The following is a 12,460-nucleotide window of genomic DNA, read 5'->3' on the forward strand; positions in this document are numbered from 1 at the left end:
ACAGACAGCAGGACGGGATCAGTCAGCATACAACATCAAGAACAGAGAGTGCAGGACGGGATCAGTCAGCATACAACATGAAGTATAGAGGGCACAGACTGCAGGACGGGATCAGTCAGCATACAACATGAAGTATAGAGGGCACAGACTGCAGGACGGGATCAGTCAGCATACAACATGAAGTATAGAGAGAACAGACAGCAGGGTGGGATCAGTCAGCATACAACATCAAGTATAGGAGCAAAGACTGCAGGGCGGGATCAGTCAGCATACAACATGAAGAACAGAGGGTCCGGCACAGACTGCAGGACGGGATCAGTCAGCATACAACATGAAGAACAGAGGGTCCGGCACAGACTGCAGGACGGGATCAGTCAGCATACAACATGAAGTATAGAGGGCACAGACTGCAGGACGGGATCAGTCAGCATACAACATGAAGAACAGAGGGTCCAGCACAGACTGCAGGACGGGATCAGTCAGCATACAACATGAAGTATAGAGGGCACAGACTGCAGGACGGGATCAGTCAGCATACAACATGAAGTATAGAGGGCACAGACTGCAGGGCGGGATCAGTCAGCATACGACATGAAGTATAGGAGCATAGACTGCAGGACGGGATCAGTCAGCATACAACATGAAGAACAGAGGGTCCGGAACAGACTGCAGGACGGGATCAGTCAGCATACAACATGAAGTATAGAGGGCACAGACTGCAGGACGGGATCAGTCAGCATACAACATGAAGTATAGAGGGCACAGACTGCAGGACGGGATCAGTCAGCATACAACATGAAGTATAGAGGGCACAGACTGCAGGGTGGGATCAGTCAGCATACAACATGAAGTATAGCGGGCACAGACTGCAGTGCGGGATCAGTCAGCATACAACATGAAGTATAGAGGGCACAGACTGCAGGTCGGGATCAGTCAGCATACAATACTAATTATAGAGGGCACAGACTGCAGGTCGGGATCAGTCAGCATACAACACGAAGTATAGAGGGCACAGACTGCAGGACGGGATCAGTCAGCATACAACATGAAGTATAGAGGGCACAGACTGCAGGACGGGATCCGTCAGCATACAACATGAAGTATAGAGGGCACAGACAGCAGGGTGGGATCAGTCAGCATACAACATGAAGTATAGGAGCACAGACTGCAGGGCGGGATCAGTCAGCATACAACATCAAGAACAGAGACTCCAGCACAGACTGCAGGACGGGATCAGTCAGCATACAACATGAAGAACAGAGGGTCCGGCACAGACAGCAGGACGGGATCAGTCAGCATACAACATCAAGAACAGAGACTCCAGCACAGACTGCAGGACGGGATCAGTCAGCATACAACATGAAGAACAGAGGGTCCGGCACAGACAGCAGGACGGGATCAGTCAGCATACAACATGAAGTATAGAGGGCACAGACTGCAGGACGGGATCAGTCAGCATACAACATGAAGTATAGAGGGCACAGACTGCAGGACGGGATCAGTCAGCATACAACATGAAGTAAAGAGAGCACAGACTGCAGGACGGGATCAGTCAGCATACAACATGAAGAACAGAGGGTCTGGCACAGACTGCAGGACGGGATCAGTTAGGATACAACATGAAGTATAGAGGGCACAGACTGCAGGGTGGGATCAGTCAGCATACAACATGAAGTATAGAGGGCACAGACTGCAGGACGGGATCAGTCAGCATACAACATGAAGTATAGAGGGCACAGACTGCAGGACGGGATCAGTCAGCATACAATATGAAGAACAGAGGGTCCAGCACAGACTGCAGGACGGGATCAGTCAGCATACAACATGAAGTATAGAGGGCACAGACTGCAGGATGGTATCAGTCAGCATACAATATGAAGTATAGAGGGCACAGACTGCAGTACGGGATCAGTCAGCATACAACATGAAGTATAGAGGGCACAGACTGCAGGGCGGGACCAGTCAGCATACAACATGAAGTATAGAGGGCACAGACTGCAGGGCGGGATCAGTCAGCATACAACATGAAGTATAGAGGGCACAGACTGCAGGGCGGGATCAGTCAGCATACAACATGAAGTATAGGAGCACAGACAGCAGGACGGGATCAGTCAGCATACAACATGAAGTATAGAGGGCACAGACTGCAAGACGGGAACAGTCAGCATACAACATGAAGTATAGAGAGCACAGACTGCAGGACAGGATCAGTCAGCATACAACATGATGTATAGAGGGCACAGACTGCAGGACGGGAACAGTCAGCATACAACATGAAGTATAGAGGGCACAGACTGCAGGACGGGAACAGTCAGCATACAACATGATGTATAGAGGGCACAGACTGCAGGGTGGGATCAGTCAGCATACAACATGAAGTATAGAGGGCACAGACTGCAGGGCGGGATCAGTCAGCATACAACATGAAGTATAGAGGGCACAGACTGCAGGGCGGGATCAGTCAGCATACAACATGATGTATAGAGGGCACAGACTGCAGGGTGGGATCAGTCAGCATACAACATGAAGTATAGAGGGCACAGACTGCAGGGTGGGATCAGTCAGCATACAACATGAAGTATAGAGGGCACAGACTGCAGGGCGGGATCAGTCAGCATACAACATGAAGTATAGAGGGCACAGACTGCAGGACGGGATCAGTCAGCATACAACATGAAGTATAGAGAGCACAGACTGCAGGACGGGATCAGTCAGCATACAACATGAAGTATAGAGGCCACAGACTGCAGGACGGGATCAGTCAGCATACAACATGAAGAACAGAGGGTCCGGCACAGACTGCAGGACGGGATCAGTCAGCATACAACATGAAGTATAGAGAGCACAGACTGCAGGACGGGATCAGTCAGCATACAACATGAAGTATAGAGGGCACAGACAGCAGGGTGGGATCAGTCAGCATACAACATGAAGAACAGAGGGTCCGGCACAGACTGCAGGACGGGATCAGTCAGCATACAACATGAAGAACAGAGGGTCCGGCACAGCCTGCAGGACGGGATCAGTCAGCATACAACATGAAGAACAGAGAGTCCAGCACAGACTGCAGTGTGGGATCAGTCAGCATACAACATGAAGTATAGAGGGCACAGACTGCAGGGCGGGATCAGTCAGCATACAACATGAAGTATAGAGGGCACAGACTGCAGGGCGGGATCAGTCAGCATACAAAATGAAGTATAGAGGGCACAGACTGCAGGGTGGGATCAGTTAGCATACAACATGAAGTATAGAGAGCACAGACTGCAGGACGGGATCAGTCAGCATACAACATGAAGTATAGAGGGCACAGACAGCAGGGTGGGATCAGTCAGCATACAACATGAAGAACAGAGGGTCCGGCACAGACTGCAGGACGGGATCAGTCAGCATACAACATGAAGAACAGAGGGTCCGGCACAGCCTGCAGGACGGGATCAGTCAGCATACAACATGAAGAACAGAGAGTCCAGCACAGACTGCAGTGTGGGATCAGTCAGCATACAACATGAAGTATAGAGGGCACAGACTGCAGGGCGGGATCAGTCAGCATACAACATGAAGTATAGAGGGCACAGACTGCAGGGCGGGATCAGTCAGCATACAACATGAAGTATAGAGGGCACAGACTGCAGGACGGGATCAGTCAGCATACAACATGAAGTATAGAGGGCACAGACTGCAGGACGGGATCAGTCAGCATACAACATGAAGTATAGAGAGCACAGACTGCAGGACGGGATCAGTCGGCATACAACATTTAGTACAGAGGGCACAGACTGCAGGACGGGATCAGTCAGCATACAACATGAAGAACAGAGGGTCCAGCACAGACTGCAGGACGGGATCAGTCAGCATACAACATGAAGTATAGAGAGCAAAGACTGCAGGACGGGATCAGTCAGCATACAACATGAAGTATGGAGAGCACAGACTGCAGGACGGGATCAGTCGGCATACAACATGAAGAACAGAGGGTCCGGCACAGACTGCAGGACGGGATCAGTCAGCATACAACATTTAGTATAGAGGGCACAGACTGCAGGACGGGATCAGTCAGCATACAACATGAAGTATAGAGAGCACAGACAGCAGGGTGGGATCAGTCAGCATACAACATGAAGTATAGGAGCACAAACTGCAGGACGGGATCAGTCAGCATACAACATGAAGAACAGAGGGTCCGGCACAGACTGCAGGACGGGATCAGTCAGCATACAACATGAAGTATAGAGGGCACAGACTGCAGGGCGGGATCAGTCAGCATACAACATGAAGTATAGAGGGCACAGACTGCAGGGCGGGATCAGTCAGCATACAACATGATGTATAGAGGGCACAGACTGCAGGGTGGGATCAGTCAGCATACAACATGAAGTATAGAGGGCACAGACTGCAGGGTGGGATCAGTCAGCATACAACATGAAGTATAGAGGGCACAGACTGCAGGGCGGGATCAGTCAGCATACAACATGAAGAACAGAGGGTCCGGCACAGACTGCAGGACGGTATCAGTCAGCATACAACATGAAGTATAGAGGGCACAAACTGCAGGACGGGATCCGTCAGCATACAACATGAAGTATAGAGGGCACAGACAGCAGGGTGGGATCAGTCAGCATACAACATGAAGTATAGGAGCACAGACTGCAGGGCGGGATCAGTCAGCATACAACATGAAGAACAGAGGGTCCGGCACAGACAGCAGGACGGGATCAGTCAGCATACAACATCAAGAACAGAGACTCCAGCACAGACTGCAGGACGGGATCAGTCAGCATACAACATGAAGAACAGAGGGTCCGGCACAGACTGCAGGACGGGATCAGTCAGCATACAACATGAAGTATAGAGGGCACAGACTGCAGGACGGGATCAGTCAGCATACAACATGAAGTATAGAGAGAACAGACAGCAGGGTGGGATCAGTCAGCATACAACATGAAGTATAGAGGGCACAGACTGCAGGACGGGATCAGTCAGTATACAACATGAAGTATAGAGGGCACAGACTGCAGGACGGGATCAGTCAGCATACAACATGAAGTAAAGAGAGCACAGACTGCAGGACGGGATCAGTCAGCATACAACATGAAGAACAGAGGGTCCGGCACAGACTGCAGGACGGGATCAGTTAGGATACAACATGAAGTATAGAGGGCACAGACTGCAGGGTGGGATCAGTCAGCATACAACATGAAGTATAGAGGGCACAGACTGCAGGACGGGATCAGTCAGCATACAACATGAAGTATAGAGGGCACAGACTGCAGGACGGGATCAGTCAGCATACAACATGAAGAACAGAGGGTCCAGCACAGACTGCAGGACGGGATCAGTCAGCATACAACATGAAGTATAGAGAGCACAGACTGCAGGGCGGGATCAGTCAGCATACAACATGAAGTATAGAGGGCACACACTGCAGGACGGGATCAGTCAGCATACAACATTAAGCATAGAGAGCACAGACTGCAGGATGGGATCAGTCAGCATACAACATGAAGTATAGAGGGCACAGACTGCAGGGTGGGATCAGTCAGCATACAACATGAAGTATAGGAGCACAGACTGCAGGGCGGGATCAGTCAGCATACAACATGAAGAACAGAGGGTCCGGCACAGACTGCAGGACGGGATCAGTCAGCATACAACATGAAGAACAGAGGGTCCGGCACAGCCTGCAGGACGGGATCAGTCAGCATACAACATGAAGAACAGAGAGTCCAGCACAGACTGCAGGGTGGGATCAGTCAGCATACAACATGAAGTATAGAGGGCACAGACTGCAGGACGGGATCAGTCAGCATACAACATGAAGTATAGAGGGCACAGACTGCAGGACGGGATCAGTCAGCATACAACATGAAGTATAGAGAGCACAGACTGCAGGACGGGATCAGTCGGCATACAACATTTAGTATAGAGGGCACAGACTGCAGGACGGGATCAGTCAGCATACAACATGAAGAACAGAGGGTCCAGCACAGACTGCAGGACGGGATCAGTCAGCATACAACATGAAGTATAGAGGGCACAGACTGCAGGACGGGATCAGTCGGCATACAACATGAAGTATAGAGGGCACAGACTGCAGGGCGGGATCAGTCAGCATACAACATGAAGTATAGAGGGCACAGACTGCAGGACGGGATCAGTCAGCATACAACATGAAGTATAGAGGGCACAGACTGCAGGACGGGATCAGTCAGCATACAACATGAAGTATAGAGAGCACAGACTGCAGGACGGGATCAGTCGGCATACAACATGAAGTATAGAGGGCACAGACTGCAGGACGGGATCAGTCAGCATACAACATGAAGAACAGAGGGTCCGGCACAGACTGCAGGACGGGATCAGTCAGCATACAACATGAAGTATAGAGGGCACAGACTGCAGGACGGGATCAGTCAGCATAAAACATGAAGTATAGAGAGCACAGACAGCAGGGTGGGATCAGTCAGCATACAACATGAAGTATAGGAGCACAAACTGCAGGACGGGATCAGACATAATACAACATGAAGAACAGAGGGTCCGGCACAGACTGCAGGACGGGATCAGTCAGCATACAACATGAAGTATAGAGGGCACAGACTGCAGGGCGGGATCAGTCAGCATACAACATGAAGAACAGAGTGTCCGGCACAGACTGCAGGACAGGATCAGTCAGCATACAACATGAAGAACAGAGGGTCCGGCACAGACTGCAGGACGGGATCAGTCAGCATACAACATGAAGTATAGAGGGCACAGACTGCAGGACGGGATCAGTCAGCATACAGGGCACAGACTGCAGGACGGGATCAGTCAGCATACAATATGAAGTATAGAGGGCACAGACTGCAGGGCGGGATCAGTCAGCATACAACATGAAGTATAGAGGGCACAGACTGCAGGGCGGGATCAGTCAGCATACTGTTAGAACCTTGCTCTTAGGTTTTTTTTCCTTTGCTGGTCACATGACCTTGTTGGCCTATTTAATCCTGCTCCGCCCTTCTGGCTTTGCTGGACTTCATTGTATATCTACTTTCTAGCTAGCCTGTGCTCTGTGTCTTGCTCTGTTAGTTTGCTTGGTCTACTGACCTCTATGTTCTATATATTTTGTTTGTTCGTCTGTCTGCTACTATTTCTGTTAGGAGGTGTCCCATATTCCTCCCAGTCCTTAGTACTTGTAGGGATTCCTTCCCCACATCTATAGGTCTCCGTACAGACTAGCTTAGGACTTTAGCAGGTCTGATCGCAGGATCAGGTCCCCTGTTACATCGTAGGGATTAAGCTGAGTTCTATCGTAGGGACAGATCTCCTCTCTTTCCTTAGCTCTGGTAGCAGAACATAACAGTAAGTCCAGCCAGCAAATTCTCTAAGGAAAGATTTTTCTGTTCCATCATGGTGTCGGTTCAGGATTTGGTTCATCGCCTGCAGGGACTCTCTCTGGAGGTGGCCGAGCTCCGTCAGCACGTGAGTAACTGTCCTGGAGCACATTTCTTGGAGCCTAAGGTATGTTTGCCGGATTTATTTTTTGGTGAACACCGAGAATTTTTTTCATTCAAAAATGCTTGCTTATTGTATTTTCGTTTGAGACCTAAGTCCTCTGGGGATGAATCCCAGCGCGTAGGGTTCATAATGTCACTTTTGCGCAAAGAGCCTCAGGAGTGGGCCTTTTCTTTGCAACCTAGTGATACATGCTTCAGATCAGTGGATAGTTTTTTTTCTGCTTTGGGACTATTATATGATGATCCTGACCGTGTCGCATCAGCTGAGACTGAGTTGAGACGTTTAAAACAGGGATCAGGTAATGTGGAAAAATATTGTACTCATTTCCGTCGTTGGTCTACTCAAACAGGGTGGAACGATTCTGCTCTGAAAAGTCTATTTCTTGCTGGGCTCAGTGAAAGGGTTAAAGACCTGCTAATTGCTTATCCTACACCTGAAGATTTGCAACAGGCTATGCAATTAGCTATACGGGTGGATAGGAGACTGCGTGCTAGGGTTAATGAGAGCAAATCCTCTGCTATGTCAGTTTCTGGTTATGAGAATGTGTGTACTAACAGTGGTGAACCGATGGAGATTGGATCGGTGGCACCTCGCTCTCAAGAAAAAGACCGTCGATTTTCTGAAGGCTTGTGTTTGTATTGCGGAAAATCTGGTCATTTGATTAAAGGCTGTGAGCTTCGTATGAAGAAAGAAAAAAAAATGGTCAGTCATGCCCGTATTGCCTGTTTAAATTCCAAGGGTGTATTTTTAGCTGCTTCCACGATTGCTCAGAAAAAATTAATGGAATTTCGGGTGTTTGTTGATTGTGGGTCTACTCTGAATGTAATTGATGGGGGATTTGTGGAAAGACTCAATTTAGAACCTGAACCTTTATCATCCCCCATTGCTGTGGTTTCTGTGGATGGTTCCCCTTTGAAGAATATTACTCTCAAGGTCTGTGAATTTCCTCTCACTATTAATGGTGTTCACCATGAGAAATTGGATTTGGTAGTGTTGAATAACTTGCCTTCTCCAGTAATATTGGGATTGCCCTGGTTAAAATTTCACAATCCTGTACTGGATTGGTCTACCAGTGAAATTAAATCCTGGAGCCATAAATGTTATGACAAGTGTTGTAACGGGCGTATTGCAGCTTTGGATAGGGGAGAATTGCCTGTTCCTATTCAGGATTTTTGGAGAGTTTTTTCTGAGAAGGAATCGCAGGTTTTGCCTCCCCATAGAGACTATGATTGTTCTATTGAATTTGTCCCTGGAGCGACTCTTCCTAAAAGTCGTTTATTTAACCTTACTATTCCTGAGAGGAAGGCTTTGGAGGAATACATACAGACAAGTTTGGCCGCCGGTCACATTAGGCTCTCTAAGTCTCCTGTGGCGGTTGGATTTTTTTTTGTAAAAAAAAAGGACGGCGGTTTACGTCCTTGTCTGGATTTTCGTGAGATTAACAAAATTACGGTACGCAATCCTTACCCACTGCCATTGATTCCTGATCTGTTTAACCAGTTAGTGGGGGCCAAGTGGTTCTCTACAATTGACCTTAAGGGGGCATACAATCTGTTGCGCATGAAGGAGGGTGACGAATGGAAGACTGCTTTTAAGGCTATGTGCCCACGTTGCATTTATGAAGCAGAAAATTTCTGCTGCATAAATGCAAGTCCTCTCCCGGGAAAACGCATGCGGAATTCCGCACGCGTTTATCGCGCGTTTTTCGCGCGTTTTCCACATGCGGAATTGCCTTGCGTTTTTTATGCATTGAACAAAGGCAATTCTGCTTGCGGAAACGCAAAATTAAATGACATGCTGTGGATTTTTGAACGCAGCATAAACGCTGCGGAAAAATCCGCAGCATGTGCATAGAACTTGCGGAATCCCATTGGGGACCATGGGGTGCGTGTTACCAAGCGTTTTTCAAGCGTTTACGCTGCGGAAATTCCGCATCAAAAACGCTTGAAAAATGCTACGTGGGCACACAGCCTAACACTCCTGTGGGTCATTTTGAGAATCTGGTTATGCCTTTTGGTCTTACTAATGCTCCTGCATTTTTTCAGAATCTTATTAATGACATCCTTAGACCTTTGATCGGCAAAAATGTGGTTGTGTATTTGGATGACATTTTGATTTATTCGCCGGATCTAGAGTCTCATTGGCGGAGCGTGCGTGAGATATTACAGTTATTAATGGACAATTCGCTTTTTGCTAAGCTGGAGAAATGTGAGTTCGCTGTACAGAGAATTAGTTTTTTGGGCTACATTATCTCCAGCGAAGGTTTTGAGATGGATCCGGTTAAGGTTCAGGCTGTGCAGGAATGGCCTAGGCCTATTGGTTTGAAATCGATACAGAGGTTTTTGGGTTTCGCCAATTATTACAGAAAATTCATAAAAAAAATTTCTAAAATTGTCAAACCTCTGACTGATCTCACCAGGAAAGGTGCTGATGCGGTTCAGTGGACTTCTGAGGCCATTGAAGCTTTTGTGTATCTCAAGGAGAGGTTCACCTCTGCTCCCATCCTTATGCAGCCTGATGTGACTAAGCCGTTTTTGGTTGAGGTTGATGCTTCCTCTGTGGGGGTTGGCGCAGTATTGTCTCAGGATAACGGGGATGGATTACATCCCTGTGCCTTTTTTTCAAAAAATTTTTCGGAGACTGAACTGAATTACGATATTGGTAATCGGGAATTATTGGCTATTAAACTCGCATTTGAACACTGGCGCCACTTCTTGGAAGGTGCGGAATTTCCCGTTCAGGTTCTTACGGATCATAAAAATCTGATATATCTTGATGCTGCCAAGCGCCTGAATGCCCGTCACGCTAGGTGGGCACTGTTTTTCTCGCGGTTTAATTTCTCCGTTACTTACATCCCTGGTACTAAGAATGTTAAGGCGGATGCCTTGTCTCGCAGTTTTTCACCCATAGTCGGTGCTGAGAAAGAGGAGAACATTTTACAAGAAGGTGTTGTGATAGCTGCTTTGGACTCCGTTTTGGAAAATGAGATTCTTAAAGCACAGGAGAATGCCCCATCTAACACTCCTCATGGGAGGTTGTTTGTGCCTGGGACCTTTAGGAGAGATTTGTTTGTTGAGTGTCACGAATCTCGGTTGGCAGGTCATCCCGGAATCTCTGAGACCAAGAGACTGGTGGGTCGCAGTTTTTGGTGGCCTGGATGGCAGAAGGAAGTCATTAAGTGGGTGCGTCAATGTACTATATGTGCTAGATCTAAGTCCTCACATACTCCTGCTGCGGGGTTGCTTTGTCCTTTGGAGGTCCCCAGTGCTCCTTGGACACATTTGGCTATGGACTTTATAACTGATCTTCCCCCCTCTGAGGGTTTTACTGTCATCTGGGTGGTCGTGGACCGTTTTAGCAAGATGTGTCACTTGGTTCCTTTCGTCAAACTGCCCTGCGCTAAAACTCTCGCTAAGGCCTTTGTCAAGGAAATTGTCAGACTTCATGGCGTTCCTACTGACATTGTTTCTGATAGGGGTCCTCAGTTCGTGGCTCGTTTTTGGCGTGCCTTTTGTGATAGGTTGGGAGTTCATTTGTCGTTCTCGTCCGGATATCATCCTGAATCTAATGGCCAGACAGAAAGGAAAAACCAGGATGTTGAGCAGTTCTTGCGTTGTTTTGTGGCAGACAATCAAGAGGGGTGGTCTGAGTTTCTGCCACTTGCTGAATTTGCTCTGAACAATCATACATCTTCTTCTGCTGGTTGTTCGCCTTTTTTTTGTTGTTCTGGGAGACATCCGTCGTTTGGGTCGTTCTCCAAGTTGGGATCTGCCGTGCCTGAGGAGGAGAATTTTTCCGGTGATTTGGAGAGAGTTTGGACGGATGTGCGTGGTAATCTTCAGGAGGCCAACAGAAAATCTAAAGACTACTTTGATAGGAAACGACAGGAGGTTTTGTTCGCTGTTGGTGACATGGTTTGGTTGTCCTCTAGGAATCTGCGGTTGAGGATTCCTTCTAAGAAATTGGGTCCCAAGTTTGTAGGGCCCTTTAAGGTGCTTCAGGTTGTCAACCAATCTGCTGTTAGGTTGGAGGTTCCTACCTCCTGGAAAATTAATCCGGTATTTCATGTCTCTCTGTTGAAAAAAGCTGTTGTATCGGATTGTGACGCCTCTGCCTCTGTTCCTCCGGTGGTGGAGGACGGGGAATATGAAATTTCTCGCATCCTTAACTCTAGACGGTATAGAGGTAGTTTGCAGTATCTTGTGGCCTGGAAAGGTTTCGGTCCCGAGGATAACTCTTGGGTGAGGTCGGATGATGTTTCCGCGTCCAGACTTATCAGAGCGTTTCACAGGAGATTTCCTGATAAGCCTGGTCCTAGGGGATCCGGAGGATCCTCTTAGAAGGGGGGGTACTGTTAGAACCTTGCTCTTAGGTTTTTTTTCCTTTGCTGGTCACATGACCTTGTTGGCCTATTTAATCCTGCTCCGCCCTTCTGGCTTTGCTGGACTTCATTGTATATCTACTTTCTAGCTAGCCTGTGCTCTGTGTCTTGCTCTGTTAGTTTGCTTGGTCTACGGACCTCTATGTTCTATATATTTTGTTTGTTCGTCTGTCTGCTACTATTTCTGTTAGGAGGTGTCCCATATTCCTCCCAGTCCTTAGTACTTGTAGGGATTCCTTCCCCACATCTATAGGTCTCCGTACAGACTAGCTTAGGACTTTAGCAGGTCTGATCGCAGGATCAGGTCCCTTGTTACATCGTAGGGATTAAGCTGAGTTCTATCGTAGGGACAGATCTCCTCTCTTTCCTTAGCTCTGGTAGCAGAACATAACACATACAACATGAAGTATAGAGGGCACAGACAGCAGGGTGGGATCAGTAGCATACAACATGAAGAACAGAGGGTCCGGCACACACAGCAGGACGGGATCAGTCAGCATACAACATCAAGAACAGAGTCCAGCACAGACTGCAGGACGGGATCAGTCAGCATACAACATGAAGTATAGAGGGCACAGA

The 12,460-nt window shown here is 48.2% G+C and overlaps 1 protein-coding gene across 2 annotated transcripts in view; it reads right to left on the reverse strand.

The window, feature by feature from the left end:
- Nucleotides 1-12,460, reverse strand: part of ALMS1 (ALMS1 centrosome and basal body associated protein) — a 90,243-nt gene that overhangs the window by 52,906 nt on the left and 24,877 nt on the right. The window lies entirely within an intron of this gene.

This window comes from Phyllobates terribilis, unplaced genomic scaffold (genome assembly GCF_046119375.1).
Source record: "Phyllobates terribilis strain yellow unplaced genomic scaffold, ASM4611937v1 Scaffold_1__5_contigs__length_1240528914, whole genome shotgun sequence".
NCBI classification, from domain to species: Eukaryota; Metazoa; Chordata; class Amphibia; order Anura; family Dendrobatidae; genus Phyllobates; species Phyllobates terribilis.